Source organism: Pleurodeles waltl, chromosome 2_1 (assembly GCF_031143425.1).
Source record: "Pleurodeles waltl isolate 20211129_DDA chromosome 2_1, aPleWal1.hap1.20221129, whole genome shotgun sequence".
NCBI lineage: Eukaryota > Metazoa > Chordata > Amphibia > Caudata > Salamandridae > Pleurodeles > Pleurodeles waltl.
In genome coordinates this window covers 349459478-349472952 of record NC_090438.1, presented here as the reverse complement: position 1 = coordinate 349472952, position 13475 = coordinate 349459478, and positions in this window count along the sequence as shown.

Sequence of the window (13475 nt, the reverse complement as noted above, 5' to 3'; positions counted from 1 at the left end):
TTGGGAAATGTAGTTCTAGGTCATGTTGATCCTTTCCTGCCTAAAATCCTTGTTTAAAATTTGTATTTTCCAGATATCTTCACAATGCCATCCTCATGTGGACGTTTCAGAATTGTGTCACTGGCATGTAGGTTTAGCTGGCATGACGTGAAGTGGACATGGATTGATCCACGTACCTTCTGACATTATATTGGTGGTGTATGAGTTCCATGCCCAGGCTGTCAGGACAGTGGGATGGCAGTGTTTTGTTCCACACAATAGACCTGTTTGCCATGGTATGTGGGTCCAATGGTGTCATGTGTATGATCATGTGTCTATGACAAATGTCTTCCTGTGCTATCCATTCACTCGACCATCTCATTGGTTTGATAATGGTACTATCCTATGTCGCTGTCACTGTGTTTCATGATTGCAGGCCACTGTGCATGTGTCTCAAGACTGACATAGGTGAGTAGCATGACTACAGATACCAGACCATGTGTTCTTTGACTAGGGATAGGTGGATTGACCTCTGTCTGTATTATGGGGTATGTTCATTTCGTAGGTATGGATTGGGTATGTGATAAGGGTTTAGCTGATGACAAATTTCACCAATCTGTTCGCCAATTTGGATAGACAAAGTCTGACATGTCCCTTACTTCAGTGGTCTGTGGGATGTTAGTTATTTACACCTATACTAATGCATACTTCACTGTGTGACCAGTGGCATGTGGTCAGCCTATGTGCTTCACAGTGCTATAAATGGGGATTGATGATTGTCCACTTGTATCATTGTGTATGCGTTGAACCCAGAATCAACAGTACATGTGACCTGTCCCTTCCCACATTTGCTATATTTGAATATATCTTGTGTATTCAAGAAAATGCACAGTTAACTATTCAAAATATTTGAAATATGACTCAAACATTTATTGTGATTTTGTTGTTTATTCACAACTTTCAGGAAAATAAAATAAATGGGATCAAAGCAATAAAGTGCAAACAGTGAGGGGTTCAGTCATGGTGGATGTTATTTTCAGGTTAGCTACTACAACATTTGGAGTTTCAAGTCCAGTGTCTAACCATCCGTGAAAAATGAGAGTGGTAGTAGAAGAGTCCGCAGGGTTTATCAGTGGCACACAAGCAGAACCACTCATTAGAGAATCACTTCCTGCCCGTGGTTGTGGTCTTGGCATCTGCACCTCCTGGTTGTTTTGGGGGACGTCCAGATATGCATGGGGAGGGGGTTTTCAGCTACAGAGGCAGGGGTGTCTAATGCATGTCCTACCCCTAGCAGAGCCTCCATTCTACTGGCTGCCACAGATGTAGAAGTAGCTGATGTTACATGGCCAGTGGAAGGGGGTTGGTGTTGTTGACAGACCCTGCTTGGGGTGGTGTTGATGTCTCTCAGCACTCCTGTTAGGAAGACATTGTTGGAATTGAGGGTCTCCCATTGTTTCATTACTTCTTGCAGTTGTTCCTCTGTACCTGCTTGATCTTCCCCATCATGGCAAGTACCTGGCCCATCATGCCTTGGGTCTGTTAGTAAGCTCCCAAGATTTGGGAGATGGTGTCCTGGTCAGCAGTGTCCCTAACAGCCTCAGTCCGCTGGCCTGTACCATCCCTCCCACTTAACCCTACCCCCACCTGCCTGCATCCTTGGCTTAGTTTGCTCACTACCAGCGATGGCAGGCCCTTAATTGTCAGGGTTTTTTACTTGTGACTCTGATACCTGTACTGGGGGCACACAATGGTAGAAACTGTCCTAGGGACACAGGTTTGGGGGTGAAATGGTTGCTCAGGATGCTGGTGCAACAGGGCTGGGCGGAGTAGATGTGGGCAGGGTGAGGCTGACCGTTGTGCACTGACCAGGTATCCCAGATGGGCCAGAGTCGTCCTCATTGTCCACACATCTAGGGTTTTTTCCATCGCTGAGGGCTTCATCCACGGGAGAAGCAACTGTCTCAGGTGTCCTCTCCATGGTCCTAATGGCCAGTACACCTGTCGAAGAACTGGAACAGACAGTTACAGATTGTAATGCAACATGTGGTATCAAACTTTGACATGTAGATATGCTTTGAGACATGTACAGAAAGGCTTTGCTTGATCTGCTGGTTTGACAGAGACACATGCTTTCTAATCTGGAGTGCAGCTATGTGTAATACAGACAATTCCTATAGCATACACCTTGCTACAGGATGTCAGAGTATCTTGGCATTTGGATGTCTGTTCATAGACCCATATCCTGGCAGCTGTGTAACTTTATTATTTTCATATTACCTTCCAGTTAGCAGTAGTTCAGTATTGAGTCAACAGACAGCTGCACAATGTAATGTGGAAACTGACTTGTACATCAAATTAGGAGTAACCATTCTACCTAGCCCAGTGTGTCAGGTTACATCAAGTACAGAACACTGCTTATACCCCCCAGGTGAGTATATTTCAATAGGTGATGGGAGATAGAAGGGACAGTTTAACAGAGAACACAACTGTTACTGTGTGTTGGTGGTTTTGTACTGGAAGAATCTCATAGCATTGCTGTCATTGCCATAGACTGTACAATTGTAGAGCATTCAGGTGGGTTTAGTAGATTGTTTAGTTGGCATGCAAGGCAATTTTCATAGAGTTACACTGTTCTGGTTTTCTTAATGGTGGAACAGTCCCTGCTTCGTTGAGGCTCCCCCGGCCCGGGAATATCACTCACCATTATCCTGCCCAGCAGATCTGCTGTGCCTGGCAGCCTGGGGGGGGTTGCATGCTGGCGACCGGGCCCCTCACCTGGCGGCCGATTGAAGCGGAGCACCATTGGATGCCGCCATGCTCCTGGTGTATGCTGGCGAGGCCTACCTGAGCGGGCGCTGCTCCCGAGTCTCCGGGGCTGAAGCCCACGGCCCGAGGTGGGGTGTGGGCTGTCCCTCCGTGAGGCGGCCTTCCGGGTGAGAGGCGGGCACCCTACCTGGGACGAAGATTAAGGTACATAGGCGCAGAAGACTGCAGGAGACTGCTGGCAGCGTTCGGGCCCAGTCGGCTGTGGTGACGTGAGCAGCCTGGAGCTGAGAGAGCTGGCCCCTGGGGAAGGAGTCGGGACCCCTGGGCTGGGCTGAGGCTGGTGGACGCAGAAACACGCACAACACACACATCAAGGAGGCCCGAAATACTTGCAGAGGTGAGGAGCAGCGGCGAGGGGGGTGAGCCCCTGGAGGCCTGAGGGGACGCTACCGGTGGCAGAGCTGTGGTGCGATCGTGACGATGTGGGGTGCCTGGAGGCTGCTCCTGATGTGAAGCTAAGCTGCTGCCCTTTTCCTTCGTGTCCTGCTGCAGCTGCCTACGTGCCTCTTTGCTGTGCTACGAGTGGTGAGCTAACTGACAGCAAACCTGAGTGACGAGCACTGGGTAGGCACCTGGCTGAGAACCATGATCCTGAGCCTGGTTGAACCATGATCCTGAGCCTGGGAAATCAGACACTAGGCAGCCAAAATTGCAATTTGGAGCTAAAAAAAAAAAAAAAATGGACCAGAGTCCCTCCAGAGAACATGGAAAACACCGCGACCCAGCCCGCCTAGGGCACCATCACGTGTGTAAATCTTATGTACAACTGCAATAAAGTGAAAACAATCAATAAAAAACACATGAAAAGTCAGAACTACCCATAATCTTATTTTAGTAATAGAGCATGCTGTTTATGCAGTGACCAAATTGTATATGTGCACGGGCTCCACAAGTCTATATATAGAACACCCTTGTGTAATATGTCTTTAGAATATTTTCTTTAAAAAACTCTATGTTAAGGGCTACAAAAGGACCAGTTAGTGGGTTGGGGCAAGATGCTTCGATTAAAAAGCAATTTAATTGCATGCTCAATGATTAATTTATTGCATCATTGATGAAATTTAGATGTGTATATATTTTTTCCTACAATTCGACCTTTTTGACTAGGCCAGATCAGTCTAGATACACTGCACATAATCTGCCCACTTTCTTCACTGTTCAGCAAAGCATAGATCCTGAAATCCCTGCTGTCGCTGTTTTTTTAGATGCCACAAAGGCATTTGACACTCTTGAGTGGTATTATCTAATGGCGATATTAAAGCGTATGGGATTTCCTCACACGTACCTCTCTTGGATTGCCTTACTACATTCTGGCCAATCGGCACCTGTACGGATTAACGGCCACCGATCCACACCACTTTGCATAGAGAGGGGCCCTAGACAAGGGTGTCCGTTCTCGCCTCTGGTTTTCGCTTTAGCGGTGGAGCCCTTGGCAGGAATGCTCCACCAGCATTATAACCGATATGCAATCCACACCCCTACTAGACATATCCTAATTTTGCTCTATGCAGATGATGTTACATTATATCTGAGGAATCCAACAGAGCGCCTAAATCCTGTGTTACAGAAATTCACAAAATTTGGCTACATGTCAGGAGTCCAAATTAATTGGGTAAAATTGCAGGTATATCCCTTGACCAGTTGCACGGCACGCTATTGCCCAGACTTCCCCCTTCAGTGGACTGATGCTTCCCTCCACTATTTAGGCATAGAGGTTACTCATAATAGGCACGAACTGATGCGCTTGAATTATGGTGCGCGACTCGATAATATACAGGCTATGGTCACACTTTGGATCGCTTTATCCCTCTCACTGGCGGGGCGCATATCACTAATGAAAATGACCATACTCCCTAAACTCCTTTACCTATTTCTGAACATACCATTCACCCCAGCCAGACCTTTTTTTAGAGAGCTGAAAACACAGGTGATTAGACTGGGCTGGGCTGGCATGCAGCCACGACGTAAATGGGAGATCCAAGTGCAGCCCTTCGCCTACGGGGGCTTTGAAGCTCCAGGCTTCTAACTGTATTATTACTGTGCATAGACACAATTTGCGTACTACTGGTACCACCCACCTCCGCATATGGCGCATTTGGCGGTAGAGCAGGGATATATGGCTCCAGTCCCCAGCTCTGCTTATTTGAGACCAGGCATGGCTGTCACCACCCCTCGTGACTCAACGGTGAGGTGCATGCAGCTAGCCTGGAAACAAATAGCTACTTGGAGGGGCGCAGCCTGCTGTACTCACTGGATATGCCACTCTTAGGGCACAAGATGATTTTTATGGCATTGCGAGGCTGCCGGTGCGAAACTGCTCACTAGGCTTAATATCCTTACATGGGGAGATATCTATACAGACTCCCATTTTCGAGAACCCCCGTGTGTCTAAGAACATTTTCTTCTCGAAGTTGAACCTTTTCCCTACTCGTCTCCCACCCGGTGTGACCCCCAAATGCTCTGTGTCCCTGCCCAATCTGCCCTTCCACCACCTCCCCTGCAGGTACCCATGCCAGCTACCAAGAAGTCTACCCCCCCAAGAGTTCCGAACCCTCCCCTAAGACTCGACCTAAGCCCCCCTCCAAAAGCCAAGCCCAAAGGTACCCCTCCCATATCTAAGCCCAAACACCCTGTCTGCCCCACCCATCCTTGAGGTCCCTGCCTGCCCACTTGATGCCCCTATCTGTGGAGGCTACATGGCAGTCAGAAGTCAAGTAGGGCCACTTACAATTGCAATATGTGCAAGCTGCATTTGACATTTTGGACTGGCCTATGACCTTATTCTTTGTATATTTGTATGTATATACATATTTATAATTATTTATTTATATATATCACAACCAGCCAATTTCTGGTTCAAAGGTTACATTTTAGTCCTGCTTGTATTTTCGTGGGGCAGTTTTGGTCTTGGCTGAATTTGTTTGTATGTGAGTAAGTTTTGTGTGAATGGTGATTGTGTTTCCAGTTGTGTCTGGGCAGTATATGTGGTTGTGTGCATAGCATTTGTCCCCCAGTGATGGGTGTATACTGTGTGATGGGCGTATGTATGTTGGGGACATGTTATTGTGTTGGTATTGTGGGGTGTTTGTGTTGACGTGTTATTTGCAGTGTGGTGTGCCTTTGTGTGGTTGTACTGTCTGCGTGAGTGTGAGTGGGGATTGGTATGTCAGATCCGTTGTGAGGTGTGTTTGCAGTGTAAGACGTATGCCTCGTTGTTTGGATGTGTGATTGTGTGTGTTAGGTCTCTGGTGTTGTTACGTTGTGTTGTATGCATAATTAGTCAAGTCCTGGTGTGTACTGTGGGTGCTTAACAGTGCTTTGGTGGTGTTGCGATTGTGGAGTAGGTGTGTTGTTTGGTCGTGTTGTGTGTTGTTGTGTGTGACTGTGCCGTGTATTGGGGGTTTGGTGTGTGTTTTAGGTGTGTGTGTGGTGGCCGCAGTGTGTGCACTTTGTATGCGGATGTGTATGTGGCTATCTGTGAGTACACATGTCAGTGGGAAGTTGCGTGTGTGTTGCCCTTGCCACCCATTTGTGTGTTGTGTATGCGTAGGTACTTTGACATTTTGGAACCATCACCGTCGTTGTCACTGGTTTCGGAGTCGTTGGGTGAGCAGGACTAGCGGGAAGGTGTGTAGTTCTGGTTCCATGGCAGCTCCGGACGGGTATGGCTTCCTGAAGGTGAGTGTCTCCATTTATACTGTTGGTTTCCGTGGAGGTGCGACCGCGGCAGAAACCTTGGTGGTGTGCAGCCTCATAATATGTCTGACGGGAACATGGTCTCCGCTGGCCTGCAGGTGGCTGCCGTTGACTGTGGCGGTCTGACTGTAGTGGCGGTGTTGGTTTGGTTTGGCTGTATTCTGTTGTGAATACCCCCATGGTAATAATTTGGCAGTCTTCTCCTCCAGCCTGTTGGCGGTACGACTTTCACTGCTGATCTAGCAGTCCTGAGTCTCCCAAACTCATAATGACCCCTGAGCCTGTCTGCTTACTTCCAAAAACCCATTTCCATTAGTTCCCTCTAGGGCCCAATTTTCCTGGAAACAGCTTACAGTATGTTTATCTAAAAAAGTTTAACCAGTCCTGATCCTCCATTTTACTCACCAAACCTGCAACTTTCCATGATAGAATGTAAAAACATTCATTGTTAATATCACATGCTTCATTAACCTTAAGCACCTCAAAGAAGCTAGTGATGTAAGGTCCCCACGTTTCTGAGTGGTCCTTTTTGTGCAGTATAGTAACCCTATTCCACCAAAGATTCTCAGATTAATGCAGGAGACGAGTCCAGATTCTCAGCTCTCTACCAACACCTCTGTATTTTCCCCGGAACACATGTGTACCAAACACTATCCAATGCATGATATTTATATACTGGGCTGTAATCTTCATTGTTACCCAAGCAGCGTGCTCAGGCAATGTGACTGCCGGTGGTTACAGCTCACATACTGGGCATTAGGGAATTATCACTATTGAGTATATCCCGCTTAATAGGCATAAGGGAGCCTATTCACAAACTGCATTTTGTAGTACATTTAGTAGCTCTACAAAAGTATTGCAAAATTCTATTCACAAACCTACATGTATAAATCTTCATCTCCACCTCTCCTGTTTTTTCTATGGGAAGATCCTCACACATAGATTTGGAGGGACCAAGGGAAGTCGTTGAAAAATGGGGAGTACTTTTTCCAAAATAGGTGGGCCTTAGGGAGGGGTTTAGAAAGGAATCTGCACCCACCCACAAAAGTGTCAGCCCAATTTTTTATGGCCAGGAAGCCCTACTATATAGTACACTCAGAAATACCACCTGGGTTCCTGTCAGGTACATTTACTTAACCTTAAGCATAACCCTGGGTAGCTGTGGTTGCAAGCAGTAAGGCTTAGCAAAAGAAAAATGAGTAAAGCATTTAACAGCACCAAACAGAATAAAAAAGCCACATGACACAAAAGAAACTAGAAACCATTTATAAAAATGGAGCATATTTTCATCAATTTGTAGAGACCTTAATCATCAAAATCCACCAGAAGCTTCAGGAGAAACACATTTTGGAAATTATAAATCTCTCTTATATCAACCGTACATGAGCATTGGCTAACAAAAAGCTTGGCCTGAGTTGGGTGACCAAGTCTGGCATAACAGAGGTCTAGGGGGGCAGAAAGAGTACTTTGGACAGGTAACTGACCATCAGAGCATTTTTAGAGCAAGATCCAAACTTTACAGGATGAAAGCCAGAGATTACAATGGAGTTTTCCTGGTGCTGAGGGATGCAGGCTCAAAGATGCTCAAGTATTCTCCTGATGCTGTGTGGTCGACAGGGGGTGAAGTCCAGTTGAGTCTTTAATCCTCATGTGAGTGCTGGCGGAACTGTCAAAGGATCTCGGGGTCCCAGAAAGTCCTCTTTGCAGGGTACCAAGGGTACAATGCAGACCTTGTGCTTTTGCAGCACAGCAGTCATGGTGTAAATCTTTGGTGGGGGCTAGTGACCCTCTTGGTCTAGGAATACGGTCACAACTAACACTCACAGTTCCAGCAGACAAGTGTGCACCTTTTGGGTATCTCTGAATTGTCCTTTAGAGTAGCCAGCATTCTCTGCTAGAGGCAAAACATCTGTCTTGGCCACCAGAGATGCAACTTCGGCTCTTTCAGCTTTAATGTCCCCAGGGCCTATCCGGAAGGTAAGCTATCTGACCCTTGGCGTCTCTGCTTCGGACCAGGGCGGGGATTCAGCTTTTTTCCAAGCTACACACGCAGAACAGGGTGAAAACTCTGCTAGCCCAAGATGAAGCAGGTGCAATCACTCTGGCTATTCAGCCTCTCTTTTTGCACTTCCAATGGGTGCAAAGTGATTGACTTCTCATCCTCCTTCCAAGTCCAGTGTGTACAGAAAGTCAACATGCCAGGGGTGCCATATCTATCCCAAGAAAGTGACCCGAGGGGATCACATAGTCACTAGCGAATGGGCTTGTGCGTCTTCCCTACCTAGTGATGAAGTTCCTGTGATGAGTGGCATGTGGCTTTTCCAGATTGATATTCTTAGCCCTTTCAAAATGTCACAACCCTTCCTCAATTGTCAGGAGATTGGTAGTCCAGCCTAGAGTTTTGGCTACCTGAGGCCAATACGTGCATGGTAAAACCAGTTTGGGGGCAAGTTTCCCCTCTCTGGCCCTGTCACCATGGCATCTACAAGAACAAAAAGCATCCTACTCAGGGGTGTTGGGCGAGGTGGCCCATCAAAGGCAGCTCACCCTTTGAAGTATGCCTTTGGGCTTACCCCCCTCCCAAGTGGCCATCCTGGCAGAGGAGGTTACACCTCACTGCTGCAGCACTGCCTTTGTTCCTGAGCCCGGGAGTCGTCCGCATGTCTCCCCAGGCAGTCAGAAATTTGTCTCTGTGTGTATGCCCTTGTGAGGCTGCTGGACGTGCAGAACACTGAATGACAACTTTCTAAGAGTTGCCTACCGTTAATAGTGACCTTAATTCTGACCTGGTTATCAGGTCACTTTTATTGCCACAATTTATAGGATACATTACTTAACTCAGTTTGGTGATCCCAGTCAAAAGTTAGCCGGGTTGGGATGCCACCCAGTAACTCTGTATTAGTCAAAGGGACTGCCAACTTTACCCACAGCAAAACGACAATATGGAGGTGTTGCCTCTAAGTCATATCATAAAACATATGTCTTACTATACAAAATGTATCTTTCTGCCTTCCCTAGGGGAAACCTACATATAATGTAAAGGAGTAGGGTGGCTTTGCCATTGGTTTAAATAGCAAAGTCAACCTAGCAGTGAAAACACTATCCTTCTACTCTGCAGTAGCGGGCTGGGAGCCATTATATACCTTCTCACATGAAGGGTGGCACAACAGTGCTGCAGCCCTGAGTGGACACTCTGGGGCTCATGGGTTTGGCGATCCCAACCTGGGACTGAGGAACTCATGGGGAGAACACCACTGCTATGGTGGTGGCATCCCCCACCACCCTATTACACGTTTTCCACCGGTCTGACCTGGCTGACCGGCAGAAACCTTGGAAGAGAGCTTTCCCATCTGTCAGTCCAGCGGGAGCAGTGCTTAAAGTCCCTTAAAGGAGCTGAGTGCTATTTTGTAGCACAGAGGGGGGCGACCAGCACCCTGGCAATATGCTAGGATGCTAGACAGGGAGGCGCCTGCACTGTCTATGATCTGGTCATGGGCAGTGCAGGGACCACCCTGTGGCCCCCTAAACTATCTTTCTGCCAGCAATTTCATGGTAGGGTCCCAGCCATGAAAAGGCTGGCGGAAACGGGGGTTTTAATCAGAATGACGGTGCTGAGTTCAGAACCGCCATGGCGGATTATAAGCCCGACCTCCTCATGCAATCAGGAACCATGTTCCCAGCAGGGATAGCGGTCCTTCGGCAGTCTGACCGACACAGTCGTAATTTGGCGGTCGGACAACCAAAGTGGTGGCGGTCTGACCACCACCAAGGTTCTGGTGGTCTGAAGACCTCCAGACTGATAATAAGGCCCTCTGTCTTACAGGCCCTAGATAGCCTGGGTACCAAGTACTAAGGACTTATAAGTAAATTAGACCTTGCCAGTTGGGTGCATTTGATTCAATATGTAGTTTGTATGGGATTAAAACACTGGCACTGAGGTCTGGTTAGCAGGTCTCAGTGCACTCTCAGAATCAAAAACCCATTAGCAAATAGTCCAAATGTAGCAAAAGGTGGGGGGCTGCAAAAAGCCTGTTTCCTTACACAATTGCAATTCACAAACTACACTTCTAAAGTCACTAAAGTCAAAAAGTGACCCTCAACAATAATAAATTACTGCAGCCAAAGCCTGATATAAGTCCAGCACCACACATGGTCATCCACTGGTACTGAAACACTCACCCACAGAAAATAAAGATGATAGGGCTTAGGAATAGGAAAATAGTGTTAAATTAAATTATTTCAAATCTTTAACAATAGAAGTAAGTCTCATTTAATGTTACAAACATTTTCAAACAGTAATACATATTATTTAACTGTAAAATATTTTAGCAATTTTATAATTTAAAAAATCATGTAAAATTTCAATAAAATACACTTACATTATTTTTAATTATTTTCATTAATTGTGTATATCACTTTAATAATTAATAATGTATAATAAAAATAGTTTTTACTTTACGTGGATTTTTTTTATTTAAACTTCAGCAAAATAATTTTCATTTAATCTTATATACTTAATTTACTTAAAGATGTAATGTATAAATAACTTAATATTGCTGTAGCATGTTTCTGAATTCTATACTGAAGTATATCAAATTTATTTAAAATAATATTTAACATAAAATGCTTGTACTGATTTTTTACAAGTGTAATAAACTTTCGAAATGTTCTCTATACTTTACAACAGAGAGGCCTTCACCACCGGGATGGAGATCTCCCTTTGATAAAGTATAGGGACATTTCAAGCATTTACTAAACATTAATATGAATGAGAAAAATTATTTAAGTTGAATATTAATGCAAATTAATTTTATATATTTAACTTAAATGTGGAACAAAAGAAACATTTCTGTAACACTATTAACTTAATCTTGAATTAAATTTTGAATACATTTACATTCATGAAATTAAATAAAAAATATTTTCCTGACTTTTATTGGCGTTAATAATTCTTATACTTATTGTGTAGAAGAATTATGAAAACAGTTTAATTATATTTGAATTAAAATTTATGTTACTTTATCCAGTTTTATTTTCAGATTTGTTTAATAATTTTTTAAGCATTAAGTTGTTTTTATTTATAGTTTTAACTTTTTTTATAATATATTATAATATGTATTATATGATTTACAACTCTTTTCGAGGGTTTTCTATTTTAAGTTACTACCTCCACTATTTTCTATGGCACAGTGTTGCATATTTGACCAGTGCTGGACTTACTACTGTTTCTTTTTTGGCAGTAGTAACATACACTCATAACTTTGGCTCCATGGGGTGGAGCTGTGTATGTATAGACTTTTGAGTAACTTTACAATGGATATTGTTATTAGCCCAAAGTAGTAAAGTTACTAAAAAGTGCAAGAGTACATTGTGGACAAGCTGTGGTGGTCCGATCCATGATCCTGGTGGTGGTGGCAGTCTCCTGGCAGTCCGATTGCCAGGATCGTAATCTGGCGGTCGGACCACTAAAACCACATGTATGGCAGTCTTATGACTGCCGTACCCGTAATGAGACCCTATGTGTATGAATTACTCACAAGTGGCAGTTACCTTTGCGGCTAACCTCTAGGGAATATTAATCCTGGCTTTGCCTGTACTGGACTCTAGATAATTATCACTACAATGTACAGCCCACTTTTAGGGCCCTAAAGAGTTTTTCATTTTTCCATGTACTTTATTTTTTCTTTTTTGATTCAAATGATCTGACTGATATTTTGTAAAAATAAATAAGAAAAAATGTAAACATAAATTAATGTGACTAATTATTGCTAATCAACCATACTAAGATGTGACCTGGTGAAATATAGATGTCATTTTCTATGACATGTATTTTAAATATAACAGTATTTTATCTTAAAATAATAGTCTATTATACAGTAATATACATTGAGAAAGCAACCGCTACTACCTCATCCACGGCACATGGATGAATTAGTCAGACTATTACATAGACCATATAAGCAGAATCCAAGATGATATCTCAAAGTGAAACTAATTGAATACTGTGAGGTTGTGCTGCCATCCTTTTGGGTTGTTGGTGATTGACAATGAGATAAAATAATTGTCTAGACCCAATTAAAAATCGAATCATTTGAATTTCGAACATCTATCCATTGTAGTACTTGGTCATTTTTAGATATCTTAATTGGGACAACCACTATGAATAATACACCTGAAAACCATTTTCTTACTTTTGCCTAAATAAAACTACAACCAAATCCTAAATTGAGACTGTTTGATTTAGAATCATTAGGATATATAGGCAAACATTGCCCTGTCAAGATAGTTAAGGATATATGTGATTTAAATGTATTCTAAGGTGGCAACAAATATTTCATATTTCAGGACATTGTATAAGTCATTTTTCTTACTATGTATGTTATTTCTGAAGGATAATAAGACTATTATGAAGGATTACCTTTTTGAGATTATACAGAAAACAATCTTAGGTAATGATTGCATGATGAATTTAAAATCTCTTAATACACTTGTATAGAGATGTGGGACAAGTACTGTTGAACTAATGAAGAACCAATTTAATATATAGATACAGTTTATGGAAACTAGTATTATATCATATTTGTCATTTTGTCTATAACTGGTCTTTGCAATTTGATGATAGTTTTAACATGTAATATAATTTGAGCAAACAATTTATAGCAATTCAATAGGGCTTGTCATCATTGTTGTTCTTTTAACTGATGTTCACTTTACATCATCAAAATCTAGATGGATCAACAAAGTTTAGAAAATAAGTCAAAAATATGTTGAAGTACATTTTGATATTACAAATATCCAACAATAATTACTAGGGATGTTAGGGTAACTTTATTAGCTTAAGGAAAATACAACTTGAAGTGATATGTCAATGTTATTTTGAACTGAAGTAGCAATATAGTATTTTGTTAAGCAATCAGTACGTTGTTGTTAAGTCTTTTAACCTATTCCTTATTCTCTGGATAAATTCATGA